The 21,408-nt window shown below is 34.6% G+C and overlaps 1 protein-coding gene across 2 annotated transcripts in view; it reads right to left on the bottom strand.

The window, feature by feature from the left end:
- The window catches only part of adgra1a (adhesion G protein-coupled receptor A1a), an 84,492-nt gene that overhangs the window by 41,575 nt on the left and 21,509 nt on the right, over window positions 1-21,408 (bottom strand). The gene's annotated exons all lie outside the window — the stretch shown is intronic.

Below are 21,408 nucleotides of genomic sequence, written 5' to 3'. Positions count from 1 at the left end.
ATACTTTTATTCCTTAAAAATATTTTCATGACTGAAATGTTAAGGAAACTTTATTATAAACAATTATTATGAAGAAAACTAAAACTGTTTATCAGAACTTTTGTGGGTTAAATATTTTTGATATTATTTTCTTTCCCCAAAGATGGCTTCCAATAAGTTCTCAGTTTAGCGTGGGATCTACCAGTCTGTAGGAGAGAGAATGCGAGTGTAAACTGAATGTCAGTCGCGTGAGAGGCGATGTCGAGCGCGCGCATTTAAAGTTGCCCACTGCAGAGGTGGATGTGGTTGAAACCGTCTGAGCTCACGGGCACATCACCACCGCAGCGCTGATTTAAAGAGACAACCTACCAGGTTTTACCCTTCACAAGCAGCGCATTTTAGAGAATCACATTGGGAGGTTTCACCTCACACTGTTTTTACCTAAAAGCCACACTGAAAAGAGTGTACGTCCAGTGGCGTAGTGCAAACTGCTTACCTCCCTGCATAATCAAAATGGTAAAAAATAAAATTAAATCAGTGTTTTTTCTACACAGAGAGGGTCATTCATCACTAGATTACAAGTGCTCCCATGTTGACATGACCAGAATTCATAAAAAACAATAATAAATATGATAATAACAACAATTTATTAATATAATAATAATAAAACTTTCCCATGGAAAACTTTAACTGCACTACTGACATGCAACCACGATAGTACAAAGAGTAGATCAATAGTTGATCACATCAACCAATAAACTTGCAGTAAATTAGTTCAAACAGCTAGGAATGTCCTGATCAGGTTTTTGCCCTCGAGTCAGTCATTTGATTTTGAGTATCTGCCGATAGCAAAACCCAATCCAACACTTCTATGATACATAAAAAAAAATAAAGAAGAGGTAAGAAACAGACCCAGAATGCTCCTTATTTTTTATTTAATTCACCTTATTTTAACATTCAACAACTCTGTTAACAAACAGAGCACTTCTGTGAGGTGGCTTGAACAATCAAGAAATAATTAACATCAATTCTTCCCTTTAGGTGCAAGAGTTAATATATAAAAAATATATATATAAAAATAATAGCGAATATAAAACAAATAGCACCTCAACATAAAATATCCGGCAGACAATCCCAAGTTTACATATCTAACAGTTCGCTATGGCCATGTTGTCATCATCAACTTTATAATATCTCCAGAGCGCAGACATACTCACTTATTCTGTGAGTCCTGAGTCCTGATCAAGAGGGAACGTCCGATTCCGATAGAGTTTGAAACCGCATGATCAGATCTGGACATCCGTATAAACAGCATCACACAAACATTTACCTGCAAAATCCTGGAACTTGCTCCAAATGTTTAGGTTATCTTTTAAAAGTATTTTCATTTTAATAAACTCATTGGTGTTATCAAAATGACAAGTCCTTTGTATTGTCCATAAACAAGGTAGTCATGTTGTCAATGTACCCATGTATCTCGGCTGACACTATGGTGGTGTTTTGAAACAAAAAGTGCACAAAGCTGCACTTTCCTGTACAGCACATCAATTTTAACAGTACAAATTGTCACTATTGCATTTTTGGACTGAAATCCTGTTTTGACAGTATATGGTTACACTTTTACAGGTGGTCTGCAATCCAGAAAAAACAAAGATTAGAGGACAGAGTAACAGTTCACAGCGAGTGCACATTATTGAATTACAAAACTGTCTGTTCACAAACATTGGAATGTTCTACCAATACTCAAATGCACCTTTTGACTCACCTTGGCCATGATAAGGTCAAGATTAAGAACATGCATTAAAAATAACTGCTCTTATTCCTTTAGAAATGAGCCGGTGTCCTTGGTCTCTCGTATCTTTTCCACTATTTTGCTTCTATATCATTTCACCAGTACACTTCTTCTATCAGGCTTTTAAAAAAAATGAGAGTGAATTTGTACAATAATCATGTTGTGTCATCATGAATATTACACACCATCCTGTAGTATTTCGTTTTTGGCTGTATGCATTGACTGTTTATTTGTCAGGCTTATTGTATTGCTTAATAACAAAAACACCTGCGTGTCATATTTATTTATTTTTTAACTATATTTTAAAATAAAAACACTATTTTTATATTTAGTTTACAGCAAGAACACATTACTGAATTACAAACCTGTATGTTCACAAACATCTGAGCATTCTCCCAGTACTCAAATGCACCTTTTGACTCGCCTTGGCCGTGATAAGGTCAAGATTAAGGACATGCATTAAAATAATGGCCCTTATTCCTTCAGAAATGAGCCGGTGTCCTTGGTCTTCTATTTTGCTTCTCTATCATTTCACCATAACACTTCTTCTATCAGGTTCTTGACCCTGTTCTTTTACAGTTTTCTTCCTTTGTCTGAATATTTTTTTATTATAGAAGTTTTATATTTTATGGTTGCCAGTTGGAGGTTCATACAATTGGTTAAGAACATGTGTCCCACACACTGCATTACAGACACCTTTTATTGAACAGACTACTTTATATTGATGCTTTCATAAGGCTTTCCAATGTGACACACAGTGACTTAAAAAATAACAGGAAGGATTTTAAAGAGTTAAAACAAATTTTGTGATCCAAAATAAGGCATCTCAATCCAAGAAATGCAGGCAGGTCAAATCAGATGTAATACCACAATTTTAACACATGATTGTGCAACAGACATCATTACTTATATTATAAAGCTTTAGGTTTAGCATTTGGATGCATACTTAGATAGTTGCAAGATGTTCTCGCTGCAGTCTGTAACCACAATGAAGTACTGGACCAGGTCCACTACCTAGTGGACATTGTACCGCCGAGTCGCCCACTAAGGTAATGCCCATGCTACTGTGATGACTGGGTTTAGGGTAGGGGAAGGTGTAGGCGATTGTCCATTACACAGTGGACCTCCAGTACGCCATCAAGCTGCGGGTTTTGATATTTGGGTGGCACAGTGGCTCAGTGGTTAGCACTGTCACCTCATAGCAAGAAGGTCGCTGGTCGAAGTCCCAGATGGGCCAGTTGGCATTGTCTAACAGGGTTGTGCTCATTCTCTTAGTGAGCTATGGGTGCACTTTGAGCATAATGTGCATTAAATCAATCAGAGGCTCATCTCTCATTCGCTTTAAGAGTCAGCTGTGTTGCGCCATGGCGCATTTTTCTATTTACCGGGCAAATTATGCAAGTGGAAAAACTGAATGCTTTACTAACGAGAAAACAGTTAAACAGACCATCTGCAGTGTGGAAATAATGAACGAGCTTCCTCCATTCGGCCTCTTTACTTTCTCTTTACTTGACCTTTACTTTACTCCTTTACTTTTGTAGATAAGGAAACAGTGTTGTACACACTTCAATGATGACATCCATTAGCCTACATATTTAATTTTGGTTGTTAAGCACAAAGATTTGTTTCAAAACTATTTCTAATTTCCAGCAAACGAATAAATTAACAATGATAATGAAGCGTGGTCAAAAAACTGTGTTATATCCAAAAACACGTCCTTTTCTTATGCCTCATAATGGTGATACAGACGTCTCCAAAACCCGACAGGTTGACAAATCTAAATTGTTTTTTAATAAAATGAATATAAATTTGCATAATAAATAATACTGCAAACAATAATAACATTATACAAATGGCATGAAGAAGGTGTGGGGGCAGTGATTTTTATATTTATGTAGAAATCCTTTTATTCCTTTATTTTTATTTTTTTATATGTTAATATATTTGAGTATTACTGTACATTCCCATGTGTATTAAGCAATGTGTAAGCGTTTCGACCTGCAAAGTACATAACTAACGCACTCTGAGCTGAACTTTAGACCAGCTTTTAATTAGTCAATGGATCAGCACACCCATGACTCATGAGTCCACAAAGTGGCACAAATGGTTAAACAGTGTGGTGCAAAATGTGAAAAATAGGGTTGTGCTGATCTGAAAATAGCAACAAAGCACATTATACAGGTCTTGTGCCTTTTTTTGCTGGGTGAAAGACAGGGTCAAAAGAATTGAACAAGCTGACAAACAAGATCATACAAACTAGAAGTCCATGTCTGAAACCACAGCTTATCCACACTATACAGTGCACAATATTGGCTGCCTGCCATTTTGTAATGGTACAAGCATTCTTAGTGAACGGCTTCATTACCTACTTTTGTTCACTATTTCTTACCCACAATCCACTCTAAAAAAAAAAAAGAAAGATGGCTGAGGTGAACACTAGAGGCTGCAAATTTCATTCATAATTTAAACCAGGAGTCACTCGAGCGCATTGGAAACCTAGAAAAATTATAAGTAGTGATGTTCATACACTTATAGGTTCTTCATGTTTTTTTTTTTTCAATGAATGAATATTTTATATGATCTTCAAATAATATGTTAGATTATATTTGCATTTTTATAAACAAATAAACTAGTGTTTCCATTTCAAAATATAGTTAAAAATTGACAAGCAGGTCTTTTTGTAATCAAGCAATACCATGCACATGACAAATGAACAGTCAATGCATAAAGCCAAAAAGGAATACTACAGGATACTGTGTGTAATGTTTATGATGAATCCGTCCACTGCATAACAGACTACTCTCTGGCTCACATTATTTACATGATTTTGCTGGCATATACTTCAGTGAACGAGTGAACAAGTGAGCAGTTTTAGACATGAAACAAAACACAACTGCAACACTGTCATGCATAATGAACATTTATCTGGATTAAGGTTAGAAGCACATTACACATGCTACAAAAGATATGCATATCCATATATATATATATATACACAAACACACAAACATATACACACTCCACATGTGTTTTTTTCTAAGGTAGAAAAGCATGTCACCTTTTGAAATTCATCTTCAAACTATGACCACCCACTTGCTCTCTGCCTTGTTAGGTCTCAGTGTTGCAATGCCGTGGGGTGTGCTTTTGCCTTGTCACCCACGTCGCTAAATGAAACCAGTCTCCGGCTAAACACTAACCTGTTTTATCAGCAGTGGAACAGCTGCTTGCTTTCATGCAATGCCCTCATGTTTTTTTCACAAGTGTGCCTAGTATTTTATTGTTGTTGTTATTGTTTTCTCTGACACTCATTATATGCAGTTACACTACAATGCCACCCAATATGGTTATATTAGCATGCTAATTGAAATTTATAAAGCAATTGCCCTGGAGAACACGGAAAGGTCCCTGATCCAGTTGTTGTTGCGTTAAAAGCATAACTAGCCAAGCGTAATTAAACCCTGTAACTTGGTTTCCATGACAACGAGTCTGCATCCCCCCCCTTGACTGTTTTCGATTTAAGACGAGATTAAATAATTCCTCCAAGGAAAAATCTTAGCAATTACGCTGTATCGGGCTCTCCAAATAGATATTAAATAAACTGACCTATCGGTTTTGCCAGATGCCTTAAACATAACGTTTAGCCTTGGGTCAAGACTTGTCTTGACTAATTCCTGTCAGTACAGCTAAAACAGAACATGTTAATCTAGGAAATTCAGATAAACGGCAGAACATAACAGCTTCATTATTCCGAAAGAATCAATTGGATTTTATTTTTATATGAACTAGGTCTGAAAGGGTGATCATTTTCACAGGAATTTACTATTAATAGGCAGAAAATGCTTTCCGCATGTTTGCTATAACTTGATAATTGTACACACAACATGTTCACAATTAAACTCCACAAAGTAAGCTACCATGTAAATTTAGGACCCCATAAAATCCACTGTATTTTCAACTAAATGCTGTGAGTTTAATTGTAATTAGATTTTTTTTAAATGATTCATTCAATTGAATTATTTATTTTCTTTTCAGCTTAGTCTCTTCCCAGCAGGCATACAACATCATACAACGTTAATATTAGGTATTTATGTCATGACGTCAGGTGACCAAAATTCAATGTCTAGCCAGCCTCTTAGTACAACTTTATTTTGACGTCCAATATCAATGTCAAATTACGCTGATATTGAATTGATTTTAGGTTGTGTTGGAAAGTGACCAGAATCCACTGTCTGACAAATGTCATAGTGGTAACGTCCATACAACGTCAAGGTATAACATGATTTTACGTTGATATTTGGTTGATTTTAGGTTGGACATTGGACATTGATGTCGGCCTGATGTTGGGTTCTGACATCAACCCGATTTTCATTTCCAAACAAAATCCAACGTAGCCATGACGTTGGGCTACAACGTCAATATGACTTCATGTTGACATCCTGTGACTGCAGGGTTTATAAATCAGGGTCGCCACAGCGGAATGAACCGGCAACCTATCCAGCATATGTTTGACGCAGCAAATGCCCTTTCAGCTGTAACTCATCACTCTCACATTCACATACATACACTACAGACAATTTAGCTTACCCAATTCACCTATAGTGCATGTTTTTGGACTGTGAGGGAAACCGGAGCACCCCGAGTAAACCCACGCGAACGTGGGGAGAACATGCAAACTCCACACAGAAATGACAACTGATCAAGCTGAGGCTTGAACAAGAACCTTCTAGCTGTGAGGCAACAGCCCTATCCACCGCGTCAAATTTAATTTGGGAAACTTGTGTTCACATATTTTTATCAAATCAATCAAATCCCTTTTATTGTCACATCATCAGCAGCACGCTATGATGAGTGAAAAGCTTAGGTGCTGGCTCCAGACAGTACAAAATACAGTGCAAATAAAATGACAGTGTAAATATAACGACAGTGCAAAATACAGACAGTAAAAATACAACAACAGTGCAAAATACAGACAGTACAAATTCAACGACAGTGCAAAATACGACAGCATACTCCCCCCCAAAAAAGTGATATCTGCAATGAATAGGTGTCCACATAGTTGTTGTTTTATTGCGAAAAAACAAACAAATTTACAATACAAATTGTTACATATCCTTTGTTTTTTTTTGCAAAAGTATTTTGCATAAAATATTAAAAAAGAAAAAAAAATTATAAAAAGGGGAAAAGAAAAATAGAAACAAGAGTATTAACTGAATGCAGTCATTCAACAATATATTGTCAATGTTGAAAGTAAATATTTACAATTAAACAGTATAAGATAATAATAGTTAAAAACAAACTAAAATTAATATACTATGAAAGAAATCAATTAAAAAGGAAAGAAAGAGCATTTATTACATGGAAGGCAATATGTTAAGAGAGTTCAAATAAGTTGTAAACACTGCCTAATTCAGAAATTTTAACATATATTCAAAAATGCTGTTTACTAAAAATGAATGACTAAAATAATATAAAGACAATTTAATTAAAATATAACAATTATTTACATTTTAATTTACAACTAATCATTGCAATTCATTAATTTTCCTTCAACTTAGTCCCTTATTCATCTGGGGTCGCCACAGCAGAATGAACTGCAAACTACTCCAGTATATGTTTTACAAAGCAGAAGGCCTTCCAGCTACAACCCAATACTGGGAAACACCCAATCTTTGCAATATTTATTATTATTATTATTAATAATAATAATATTATTATTATTATTAATATTATTATATTTTAAAATGAACAAAACACACTTTTTGTACAACAAAAATTAAAATTATTAAAACAACTAAAACATTGATGAATTAATTAGCTATTATTTTGCATTAGTAATAATTCCTGTCATAATATCAAGTTAAATCAGAGATATATTTTGATACTTTGAATCTGTGAATGAAAATGTAAATCAGACTGCACTATATTTATTTAACAAACCTGTGAAAATCTGCAAAAATTAATTTTGCTTGCTTAGATGACATCTAAAATTAGACCTGAAACAAAATGTAAAAACACTTTAAAGCAAACCCATTGTGAATATTCTCCCTTAATTAACAGTTTATAAACTGATTGAGAAAATATCTGGATTTATAAAGCATTTACAATCCTAACATTTCAGATGTTTTTAGGACCACACCACTCCTTCTAATCTGACCGAATATTATATGAATCAAGCCAATTCCTCTCAATTGATGCATATTCATAACATGATTTTCAGTCCTATTCAGCCATCAATGCCAGCAGATTACTAGAATATGAGAAAATGAGTTGACTTTGCTGATGAATGTTTAACGAGAAGCAACTTGGCCTAACGTGACTCCTACTGATGGTCTTGTCAGTAGGAAATGCAGAACAGAGTCAGTGCGCATGACAGAACGAACTGTGAAATTAATACATGAAGTAAATGTTTACTAGTCAAGCTGTGCAACATCTGCTAGCATAATGGCTCTAATGATTCTTACTGTATTGCTAAATGATCAGAATGGGAAGCTAACTGATTCTTCAAAACCTCATAAAACCTCAACAGGGATTTTGTAATTTTATTTCACATCTGTTAACATCATCAACCATGCTGTATATATATATTTCTTTCAGTGTATTCATCCATTACTCATTAATAAACTTGAATCAGATGAATAGAAATAAATCAGAATTAATTTGTTAATTAAAACGTATACCTTTAATTTATCAAACATTCTGTATAATAACAATTTTGCCTCGAATACTAACTACTTCAAAAAATATATCAATAATAGTGCTGTCAATCAATAAAAAAAAATTAACTAATGAATCACATTTTTTTAAATTAATCATGTTTAATCACATTTAAAAGACTGAAACTTGTCATTTTGGCTATTGAAATGTAAAATTAATGTAAACGCAAGACAAAAACTATTTAAATTCAAAATATAATTGTTTATTAGAATTTTTGCTTAACTTGTAACAAAGATGTCTTCATGTAAACAACATACCCACAATAAACCACCAAGATCCTGGCTTGACAGCCATATTTATTATCGAAATTAAAACACAGGCATGTTAATGCCATTTAAATTTTTTAAAACAATCAATGCCAATAAAGAAAAAAAATATCTCCGAGTTGGAATCTAAGTGGACTACAAAAAATGCCAAAATACAGGCATTGCAGATATGAAAGTTGGAAAATAATAATAATAATAATAATAATAACAAAAAAATTGAATACAAACAATTGTACTCATTGAAAAGTTGATTCCTGTAAGTAGTGAACATTAATTATAAAGTAGAAACAATTTTGCTTACTCCCCCTTTACATTCATCCTGTTGCTAAGACAGTCCAGTCAGTTGATGTTATCAGGGGCAATGTGGATCTTTTCTTTTGAATGATGCGAGCTGAGAGTGCAATGCAATCTCACGGCAATTCGTAACTTTTTGATTAAGTGGCTACAGACAACGACGTTAAGGCAGCTTTAGGCAGGTTTGTTGCTAAGAAACGTGTGCACGCACACAGACACATACAGACACACACACACAGACACACACACATACACACCGCAGGACAGGGCAGCCAGAGCGACTCTCTTCAGATTCAACCTGCATGATTGCGTTCATCACATTTGCTTAAACTAAACGTTCTAAAGTATGGCTGTATTTCACAAGGATTCTGACACAACAACGCGAAGCAGATGCTTTAAAAGTTGTGTTTAATGGGGAAACAGGTCAAACTTACTGAAACATTGGAGGGCTCATGCTGAAAGGCAAAGGAATGCGCTCTTTGACAGCTCACAACTTTATCTGGCACTTTCTGAGTACATTTACATGGACACCAATACTCCGTAAAACATAATACTCTTATTAAGAGTCTACCATGTAAGCAGCGATTTTTGAAATGCAGAGGTTTTTCTTTCCGGCACTAATTGTGACAGCACTAACAAATAAATAAATAAAAACACACTGGAGTCTATTGGAAAGGTTCCATGGATGTTAAAGGCTCTTTATAGAAACATATGCCAATAAAGAGCCTTACTGTAAATGTTCAAGAGTGTATATAGTAAAGACTATATTGTCTATTTAAAAGACATTTAAAATAAACAGCATTTCTATAACCTACAGATATTCCTGCCTCAATAAGAAATCATCACATAACATAGAAAATTATATCAAAGCAGAAACTCTCTTTTAAAAAGCATCACAAGTGGGCATTACAATTCAGAAACTAATATTTAGTGATCTGTGTTTTTAAAAATAACCGTTAAAAATGTGTTATTCTGTTCTACCGAGTTTTAATATTTAATCAAATGCAAGAGCAGATGGGGTAGATGTCTCTCCACTAAGTGTTCTCCTTTAACCCACAGGACTCAAAGTACAACTTAGGTAAATATAGACTATATCAAGGGTTTACCATGTTTTGTTGACATCAGCTCTAACACACAGTAAAATACTAGAAAAAGGAAATATTGACTCCTTAAAGGATCTTATCATCTGTTTAAACAGTTTTTAAAAATCTTATTAATTTATTTGTAACCTACACTGTAAAGAAATATCAGTAGATTAACAGTTTCCCATTTTTGTGATTCATGTTTTTATTATTTTATTTTTCCCCCGTTTATTTATGCTTTTGAACTGCATTATGAGACATTGATCTTTTCTCCAACAACTTTTAAAGGGCATCTTTGATAAAAATCATATTTTATAAGCTGCTTGGACAGAACTGTGTTTAGATATAGTGTTTCCACAGTACTACTGGAGTGATATAAACACAACAAGTCTCAAGCTTTTAAATTTCCTGACATTAAAATAGGACCCAAATCCCAGTGATTTCGAGGCCCACTGCAACATGACGTAAGAGTGCGGTTTTCTGTGCCACTAAACTGATTGACAGGTGCCATGTCTCTATAATAACATGTATGCACATGTCCACAGAACATTTTTTTTGCAGAGAAACTGAAATTAAAACATATGTTATGGCTCTCTGTGATCAGCTGCACCTCAATAATTCTTTTTAAAACAGTGCATGTTTGTAATAAAAACAGTAAATTCGCTATGTAATTCTTAACTGCAATAATCCCATGACTGCATGCTACCAGTAAACGATAATGTGTGTTTGTTTGTGTGTTTGTGTGTGTGTGTGTGTGTGTGTGTGTTTGTGTGTGTGTGTGTGTGTGTGTGTGTGTGTGTGTGTGTGTGTGTGTGTGTGTACTGCAAACATCATTTGTGTTTGCAGCACTCATCATTTCAGAAAGGCTTGAATAAACTCCACAACAAATACATTAAAAAAACTTCCTTGGTATTTTTGAATAATGAGTAGGCCCACACGGAATCTGTACATGCAGAAATCCGCAGATTTTTAGCCCATGATTGAGTCTATTTATTTACTTGTATAAACCTGTGTACATTTATTTTAATTCAGTTTTTTTTATATAATTTCAGTAATGTTATTGACAAATATGAAAATGTTTATGTTTCATTTACAACAGTCTGTAAAATAATATTTTCTGTCTTTTAGTAGATTTACTATATGAGACTTGCTTTGTTTACTAAATATCTAATTAGATTTGGATTGTAAACATTAAATAAAAGTTAAAAAGGTATATTTTCTTTATTTCATATATTAAGTTTTTAGTTATAATAAAATTATTCTGCATAAATCCGGAAATTTTCTGCAAATTCTTCACAGAAATAGATAAAAAGGTCAGCAGATTCTGTCTGGCCCTACTAATGAGCTGTAATTTAGCTTCATTTGTGTCTGTCTCTATCACCGACAGCTGTTATCTGATAACGCATGAGAAGCAAACATGCATGTAGCCAAAGGCTATAAAAACAGCAACAATAATAATAATAATAATAATAATAATAATTCCGTACATTTTTTGTATTTTCAAAGCGCTTTACACATTGGGGGGAATCTCCTAATCCAATGTATTCAGATACTAAAATGGTCAGATTCTACATTACATAATAAATAATCTGATGGGCATTTTGAGCTGAAACTTTAAAAAGACAGACACCAAAGTCTTATCTTATAATCGGGGTAAAACAGGTACATTTTAACATTGAAAAGTTGGAAAAAATTACTTCTACGAACATTTGTAATGATTTAAAGTGACATATTGTCTGGGTTGGTGTTGTATATTATGGTATAAAAGACTTGTAATAAACTGTCAGTACATTTTCTTTTAATTTTGACTTATTTGTCTATATATAATTTTTTGTACATTATATTTTTCAAACTATTAAGGTCAATAAAAGCCACTTTGTTATACCGTAAATTGAATTTTTAACATTGACAAGAGTAGACAGAGATCAAGGTCCCATAATGCAATTTACAACCATAAATAAACAAAAATGCTTGAGAATCAGAAAATATAACTACATACATTATTATTATTAATAATTAAAAATTTTTTTGTTTTCTCTTTTTCTGAGGCTATGTTTGATTTAATTTAATTTAGAGGGATAGAGGGGATATAAGAAAACTTAGACAGTCTGTAATTTTTCTTATTCAGTATTATAAACTACAATGTATGGTCTTGTTAATAGTGAATAATATAATTAAATTAAATAAATAAAAAAATAAAAAAATAAAATGAAGTAAATATTTGTTATATTTTCATAATCTATTGTCCAGCTCCTTCTTATAAGGCTATGAGTGAGTGACAGCATTGTCTGGGACAAGAAGTGGCTGTCAGCTGTCACATGTGATTTACGGCCAGGTTAAATATTTGTCAGCATCCGTTTGGAGAGGCTGCCTGAACCAATCGCTGTTCTCCAGAAACTTGCATTGTGCTACTGTTAAAACACAATGTGCTGCTGACTGCTGTGATGACAGGCTGGATGGAGCATCATCCACTCAGCACAGCTCGCTGAATGTCACATCCCAGAATCAAATCACACAGTGAATACGGTTCGGGGTGCTGACTTTGTAAATGCACTATAAAAAACACAAATGCACAATTAATTATATGACGTTTACGTTGTAGTTTTAAAAAGTTACACGAAAGTTGACTTAATGATCAAAATTCTGTTGTTTGTTGAGCATGAGAGATATTTGGTGTTTTGTTCATCATTATCAGTGGCATAACAGTACTGTGGATGCATTGTTATTTTGGGATTCTGGCTGGAGAAAGTGCTAAATGCTGGGCTGTAAGCCAAAGTGATGAATGTACAATAACTAGCTGGTGGCAGCGTTATGGGTTTATGGGAGAAAGAAACCATTTTCAGATTGTTTGTTGGAGCTGCACTGGCTAAAGGCAGATTTCAGCCAACATTTGCACATTTGGGGGTAAATTAAAGAATTGATGGGAATACATGCGCAAACAGATAACTCAGTTTTTATTAGTTTTTGTTAATCTTATTTTGTAAAGAGCCCCTATTATGCATTATGAAAACTCATATTTGGCTTGAACAGGCTGATACATGTGCAAGGTTAAAAAAAAAAAAAAAAAAAAAAAAAAAAAATATATATATATATATATATATATATATATATATATATATATATATATATATATATGCATTTGTGTTTATCTAATTACTCCTTCCGCAATACAGGGCCCTACACACCTTGCGTAGTGTGCATAATAGGGCAGATCGGAACTGTAGGAGCTCTTTAAAAAACTTCATTTGCAAACAAACATGATTTATGGAAATCAATAAAAAGCTATATTTCTCTGAAAATGAACTCATCCTGTATACTACTGTTAAAGTCTTTAGGGTAAGCAATTATAAAAGTAGGCCTTTTTAAAAAAAAAATGTTTATTTAGCATTAAATCTTTATCTTTAAAAAGATAACAATAAAGTTTATTTTATATTCTGTTTTAAAAGCAGTTATTTATAGACCTGTCAATTAATATATAAACTTATCACACAACAAATGACATGACTTCAATCATTCTTGGTGATGCAATATATATATCCACCTTACATAAAAAACTATTCTAGCAACATTTTAGCTGATTGTGCAGCATCTCTATCTCTATTGGAGGTGTCAGTATGGTAAAAAAAAAAAAAAACAATGTAGTATTTACTAAACATCACTATATATTTTCATGTGGGTGTCTGACAATTGAAAATCTGGTAGCGGATAATCGCAGCCTCCGTTAATTTTTACCTTGTACTTTTGTTAACATTTATTAATATTTATTTGGGATATGCGTTTTCACATTCTGATTCCAATGCCTAATTATTAAATTGTTAAAGTGACTATAATTAAATGAAATATTCTTAAGAATAAAATATTGTGTGTTCTTTGAAAGAGTGTATTTGCATTATGATGATATAATATTGTCATTCAGGCATTATATAATGAGTGGCATAAAATGGCCTTAAAATGACAGTAAGATTATTTATCGCAATATATTTTAGTACAATAGATCGCACAACAAAAGATATCGTTACAAGCATAGAAAGACTTTTCAGAAAGATCATGTGAAACTCATACCAGCAGAAATAGATAATCAACCACACATGTACAGTTGAAGTCAGAATTGTGTCCCCCTTTTAAATTTTTTTTGTCCAGAGCACGGAAATTTTCACAGTATGTCTGATAATATTTTTTCTTCTGGAGAAATTCTTATTTGTTTTATTTCGGCTAGAATGAAAGCAGTTTTTAATTTTTAAAACAATTTTAAGGTCAACATTATTAGCCCCTTTAAGCTTAATTTTTTTTCGATAGTGTACAGAACAAACCATCGTTATACAATAACTTGCCTAATTACCTTAACCTGCCTAGTTAACCTGATTAACCTAGTTAAGCCTTTGAAAGTCACTTAAAGCTGTATAGAAGTGTCTTTAAAAAATTTTGTAAAATGTAACATGAAATTAGCTCATTTTATGAATATTAATAATCAACAATAACGGTTTATTCTTAATTATTAATATTCCGGCTTAAGCTTCAGTCAGTTTGGTCAAACAAACATATGATTGTAAATGATCATGCTCGCGCGATTGAGCGGATTCCCAGATTATGAATATTAATTATCAACAATAACGAATTATTATTAATCATTAATATTCCGGCTCAATTTATGGTTAATTTGACCAAACGAACACAAGCAGAGCCGCCGCTCTTCCGAGCGGACACTGTAATTTATTCATTTAGAAAAAGGGAATTTAATTGCTACTTCTTGTGAAGTAGATTAATCATTCAAAAGTTTTAAACAACTTATAATAGCTAGGCAGGGGAATCTGTATTTCAGTGACATTTTCTCGTGAGGCAAACAATACAATTCATTTGATTATAATGGAATTTATTGACTAGTCAGACGTAACGAACAAACAAACGCACAAACATACATTTAACACAAAACAAAGGTAAACCACGTGGAGATATCGGGTCTATAGAACGTGTAACAGCAAAGAGAAATAGTAAAGCTAGAAAATATAGATTTCAGATTAAAGAGTGACAAAACTTTCAGTTCCACACGCACCATTACGGACCACCAAGGTTATAAAAAACACCTTTTTGATAAGGGGCACAGCTTAATCGCATAACTAAAATCACCTGGTCTTTCATGTCTGGCGGTCTCTCTTATGCGTCTCTCTTCCGTCGTGATGAAACTACTCTTGATGTCCTTTGATGCCTGGAGTTTGTAATGCAGTTCGGACGAACACGATCGCAAACTTTAAACTGAATTTACTTTGCCGGAAAATAAAGAAAGCGTGGCGGGAAAAAGTCCATGCGGCTTAGAAAGCCACGTGTGGCCCGAGGGCCACCGTCAATGATGTTCCTTTTTGGGACGTTCTCTTTCTGCCCAGATGTTTGGGGGAAAGTGTGCTTATACCTGCGGGTCACGTGACAACCCGTACAGCATTCTGACCAATGATTTCAGGGGAAAGTTTGCGCGCGAACCTTCCTTTGTCTATGGGCTGCGCGTATGCAAATTTGAGCGCTCGCCTAAAGCATGCGGACAGGCATTTAATACAGGGCTTTAAAGAATAAAACAATGCGAGTTATGGTCTCGATCTATGCATCATGTGTTATAAAATGTCGAGGGCATTCTATTGACACCAAACACTCTACAAGTACATCACATAGTTCCCATATCCTTACATCCTTGATGCTTTTAAAAAGGCCTGCAAGCGTGAAGGTGTATAGTCTATATCAGGTATTGTACACATTACAAAAGTTAAATGAAATTAAACAAGAGATTTGGGTTATAAATGTCTTTGTTTAATTTTGAGGAATGTCTTGTCTGTGAGCAGAATGTTGGCTAAAGAGTTTTTTTTCCTTTTCTTATCTTATCTGTCACGTTCTTTTGAAGTAGGCAGAGAGTGGTTCTGTGAAGTCTCCCAGACTTGTTAACATGTCACCAAGGGATTACCAAGCCAGACTTTTCGTCACCAAGTGATTTTATTGTCCTGGCGATTCACCCAGATTGTTTTCTGGAATGTTAAATGGAATGTTTATCTCCAGAATGCAGGTTACAATATGTTACAAAAATATTATTTAATGTCATCATGGCAAAGATAGAAATGAGTTATTAAAACTATAATGTTTAGAAATGTTGAAAAAAATCTCTCTGTTAAACAGAAATTGGGGAAAAAATAAACAGAAGGGATAATAATTCAGGGGGGGCTAATAATTCTGACTTCAACTATACATTTGAATTACTTTTTAAATATTAAGTTAGACAACAAATATATAATATATTCTAATATTGAATAATTGTAACATGTACATAATCTTATCTAAGATTTTAAAATTGTCTATATTTACTATTTTAATCCCCAAATAATAATATAATCTAATAATTTAGAACGTACTCAATATGCAACTGAACCATTGTTAGCCATGGTCATCCATTCTAAAAATAAAAATTAATAAATTAAAATTATTTCAATTTCTTTTTATTTAATACTGTTATTTTTTATTACAATTTAAATGGCATGCTCGATATTATTCTGATACAGTTGAGGGCAAAATTAGTAGCCCTCCTATGACATTTGAATTCTTTTTTAAATATTTCCTTTATTTCAGTGATGTTTAACAGAGCAAGGACACTTTCACAGTATTCCCTATATCAAATGTGGTGTGTATAAGAAATAATAAGTGAGGACCCAAATGCAGTCATACAGTAACAGTCAACAAAAACAAAGACAGTGGCAGAGTCATCAAGGTAACACTGAAAACAACTGACAACAAGAGACTAATACAAGAGGGCATATATAGTGTGGGAAACAATTAACCAAACAAGCAAACAGGATAAGGAGGGGGTAGAGAGAATAAATAACCAAGGCAATATAAGGTAAACTAAGGTAACACAGGAGCAATACAAAAAAAAGACAAGAGATGGACTAACAATTAGCCTTTGACAATTCAAACCACTGTTGTCCAATGACTTGCCTAATTAATCAAACCTAGCTAACCTAATAAACCTATTTATGGCTTTAAATTGTACTTTAAGCTGAATATGAGTATCTTGCAAAAAACAAATAAGATATGATGCACTGTCATCATGACAGAGGCACAACAAATTTGCTAACAAAACTATTACCTGCCAACATTTGTCTCCGAAATTACTGGAGACTGGGGAGTGGGTGATTGTTGTGGCAGGAGTGGCGGTGAGTGTTTGTCAGAATAACACAGCTGAGAAGTGGGTTAGTAACTGTACTGTGATGTCAGTAACGGAGTTACTATGGGACGGGTTTCGAGCGGCTGCTGTGATCGCATATCGCTTAATGTTTTGATATGCATTGTATATAAATGTCATGTCCCCTTTAAGAGGACTTCTTCTGTGGTTGTTTTACCTTTGAGATGTAAGCATGCATGCATGGGACCTGCATGGTTCAGTTCATCGAGCTCAGAGGAGAAGTGTGATAGTCGCTCCACCGCTGTATCATTCTGTTATTTCAATAATGAAACATTTTATTTTGCGACATGTTTGAATGTCTGTTTCTTTTCCTTTTGCCTACTTATTGTCGTTGACTGGCATGTGTGTAGTCGACAGCACTTGGTGGAAACGCATAAAGGCCAATAGGAAGAGCGAAAAAAGTTTCTGTATCCTTTTTTTTACTCCTGGCACCCGTCACAATATATTGATTGCAACAGAGAAATACTGTAGACCGCATTAGACTGTAGGGAGATATCTCTGTTGACGGATGGCATTTCATGTCATGTTCAGCCTTATAATCTTAAAATGTGAGTGAAATCACCTGTTTTGTCATCACTTTATACATTACGCTATAGAGAGTCATTCAAACACTAGCTTTGAAGTGAAGTTGGTGAATTAGTAATGGCTTCTGCTGTTTTGACGTCAGCTGCAGATGTGAATGAATGGCGGAAGAAAGCAGTTCCTAATCCAAAAGGGTTTTTAGACTCTGTTTGATTTGCTTTTTTATATACACAATTGTGCTGTCGAACTGCTGTATAAACGCAATATCACACTTGTATCAGAGCGATATGGCTGTATATCAGCACTGGTGGTATGAGGCCATGGTGTCATGACGCCAAGGCATGAGGCCGCACGCCTCCCATCAGTGCTGATATACAGCAATATTGCACTGCTACTTGTGTGATATTGCTAATATATATCACAGAAAAACAAGATATCGCAATGTTCAATTTTTTCAAAATCGCGCAGCCCTACTTGATAAATATCCAATATCTCACGAGGAAATATATTTTTTACGTTTTGTCAGTATAATGCATAATAATTTGCAAGATCAGTCGTATGAAAATGTATGATTTTGAAAAGTAGGCGTGGCACTAAACCCTACCCCCTAAACCCAATTGTCATTGGGGGATTAGCAAATCGTACTAAATTGTACAAATGAGATCATACGAATTCATACGAATCAGCAACTAAATCAAAAAGTTTCGAATTGCCTTGAGATAACATTGAAATATCAGAGTATTTTAATTAACTGTGCAAGAGACTCTCTAGCGTAAAAAAAAAAAACTTATAAATGATTCAAATAGCTTTCAACAAAAAGAAGCATGTCCTGCCACAGTAAAACAGCAAGGCAGCAGGATGAGTGAGAGATGATGATATGGCTAAGTGACAGGCGATGTCACCTGGGAGACTGAATCACAGTTCATTTCCTACATGGATCAGCCCACGTCTCTGCTACTATGGAAACAACCCGGTACCTCCAAGCAAAAAAAAGTGAGGGTCAGATGAGGTCAGGGGTTAACAAAGTTCAAAGGGATCAGGGGTTAACCAGGCGAAATGGTGAAAACATCTACACAAAGTGCACTCAGAGAACCCGGCAATGTGATGGGGGTTTTTCACTGTACAGCAGCCCATCTCAGCGATTGAAAAAGTCATTAATTATATATGAGAGAACGTCTGCTGAAAGATGCAATGACACATCCGAACGCATACGCTCTGACACACAAGCAAACAAAGCCCTGAAAATGGACATCACTCTAATGTTTTAAGACATGTATGAAGCTTGAATGAACATCAGCACTCCACAAGCAGTAGTAACTCAAAGAGAACGCTTGACATGGTTTTTATAGCTCAGGTGAGGTGCAGCTGAACATTTCAGAAGGTTAAATTACATACCGCTAATAAAATAAAGCACACAAAGGGCTTCCAAAACTGCAGCGCTGGGGACAAGAAAATCTGTTTAGAGCAGCAGGCGGTTTTCTGTGTAAACTGAGTTAACCCACTTTTTCAATGGCATTTGGTGGCATCAGATTGCTCAATGATTCGCTGTTTGCTATGGGTTTTTCTAAAACACACAGTATGTTAAAACAACTGACATCTTTTAATGCATAGTTGTTATTCATCTTAACGACAATGGCATTTGTGGTGTCTGATAAAGCAAACTTTTGAAAAAATGGTTTTAAAGCGGTGGTCCACTATGATATATTTCAAACTTTGGTTGATGTGTAATGTAGCTGTGTGAACATAAGCAGCATCTCTGAATGTAATAAACTTAGTTCAATGTAAAGGGAGACATTGGCTTTTATATAGTTAGCTTGGCAAAACCTACAGCGAACAAAGTTTGAAGACTACTAAAAAATACATCCGGGTTAATGAGATCATAAAACCTTCAGGTTACACGCAGCAACAGGGCGTGGCCAGAGGCACTGTAATGTTATAGGCTAAAAAGGCATCCAAATGCAGCTGTTTCCCTGGAGCTTGTTCTGTTTCTGTATTTAGGCTTTCAAAGGACACAACACAGATAGAGAAGTGTTATGTTATGTTCCAGAGAAGCATAAAAAAAGACATAACTAGCATTTGACAAAAGACAGCTTCCAGAATCTCTCCCAGTTCATTGCTGGACTCGACTAAAAACTTTTCAAAGAAAGAGCAGCTCCAACCATAATAGACGAAGATGTGGATTATGAGCCACAACCTGTAAGTGTTTTTATTTGTTAAAATCAATACATTACATGACACATAATGTCTAGCATTAACTATATGTTGTAGCAAGGACGTAAACAAGAATGTAAACAACAAGAAATGCTGTTTGGCACCGCAAACAATTTAGCTACAAATTCCCATACATCCGTCAAATGTCTCTCCATGCAGCCGCTTTGTGTTCTACATCTCAAATAACAATCTCACACAAGATATATGTGAACATTTCATATTACTTACACATGCTCATATCCCAAATATATATGACAGACTCTTGTCAGATTTTATTTTAGAGAGCAGGCGAGGGGTTCAGATGTGTCCTTTTTATTTTCTGTCTGACTCAGGCTCAAACTGATTCAGCTAAAAGCTAAACTAATTGACAGTATCTACACAGTAGAGGCACAGCGCATGCTATTACAGGCATGATGCTTTTCCTGCTGACATGGAGCCGATCCACAAATCACAGCACATTTTGTTAAATGACCAATCAATCAGAGAGGGCGGGCTTTCGGAGGAACTAGGAAATATGACAATTGTTTTCATGCAAGCAGAGTAGCTGTATATAATAAGTATAATCAAGTAGGATATATGAAGAAAAAAAACATATTTTTTTTTTTTTACAAATGAAGAACAAGCACACATTGCTTTGGATCTTTTAAACTCAACCAAGCCTTAAAATTCACTCTGGACCACCCCTTAAAAGCTGAAGCTTTTAAAATCATACTGTCATTTGAAGACAACCATAATGTAATTTTGTGAAATTTGCACATCATGCACATGTGCATAGTCTATAAGCAGGAGCTGTTACAGTACTTGAAAATCATAAAAATTGTGAACAATGGGGTGTATGCTAGTGTACAGCAGATCAACCAGATTGATTTCACAAGGAAGCGTAACTATTTTGCGTTTTGTCAGTTTTATGGGTAATTCATACAAGCTCACTCGTATGAAAATGTGCGATTTTAAAAAGAAAGCATGCAATGCATCAAATCACACCCCTAAACTCAACCATTTTTGAGGGATTAGCAAATCGCACTAAATTGTATGAATGAGATTGTACGAATTCATACAAATTACTATGAAAGTAAATCAGTTGCGAAACTCGAGAGCTTGCAAGTGTAAATGTGAGCACTTGTGATAATAATATTTGTATGTGTAGGTTGAAATGTACACTTACAGCTCTGATGTGAACAGCTGAAATCCTCGATTTGCACACACACACAACAATCCACACACTTGTGTTTTAAATTCGAAGTTGCAGATTAATAGTTGTGTATTTGTAAAATGTCATTCACAAATACAAAGTGACAGACACACGTGTGCACGGCAAATTTGACTGCATCTTCG

This window comes from Danio rerio, chromosome 12 (genome assembly GCF_049306965.1).
Source record: "Danio rerio strain Tuebingen ecotype United States chromosome 12, GRCz12tu, whole genome shotgun sequence".
In the NCBI taxonomy this organism is placed as follows: Eukaryota; Metazoa; Chordata; class Actinopteri; order Cypriniformes; family Danionidae; genus Danio; species Danio rerio.
This window is presented reverse-complemented; position numbering and strand designations above follow the sequence as displayed.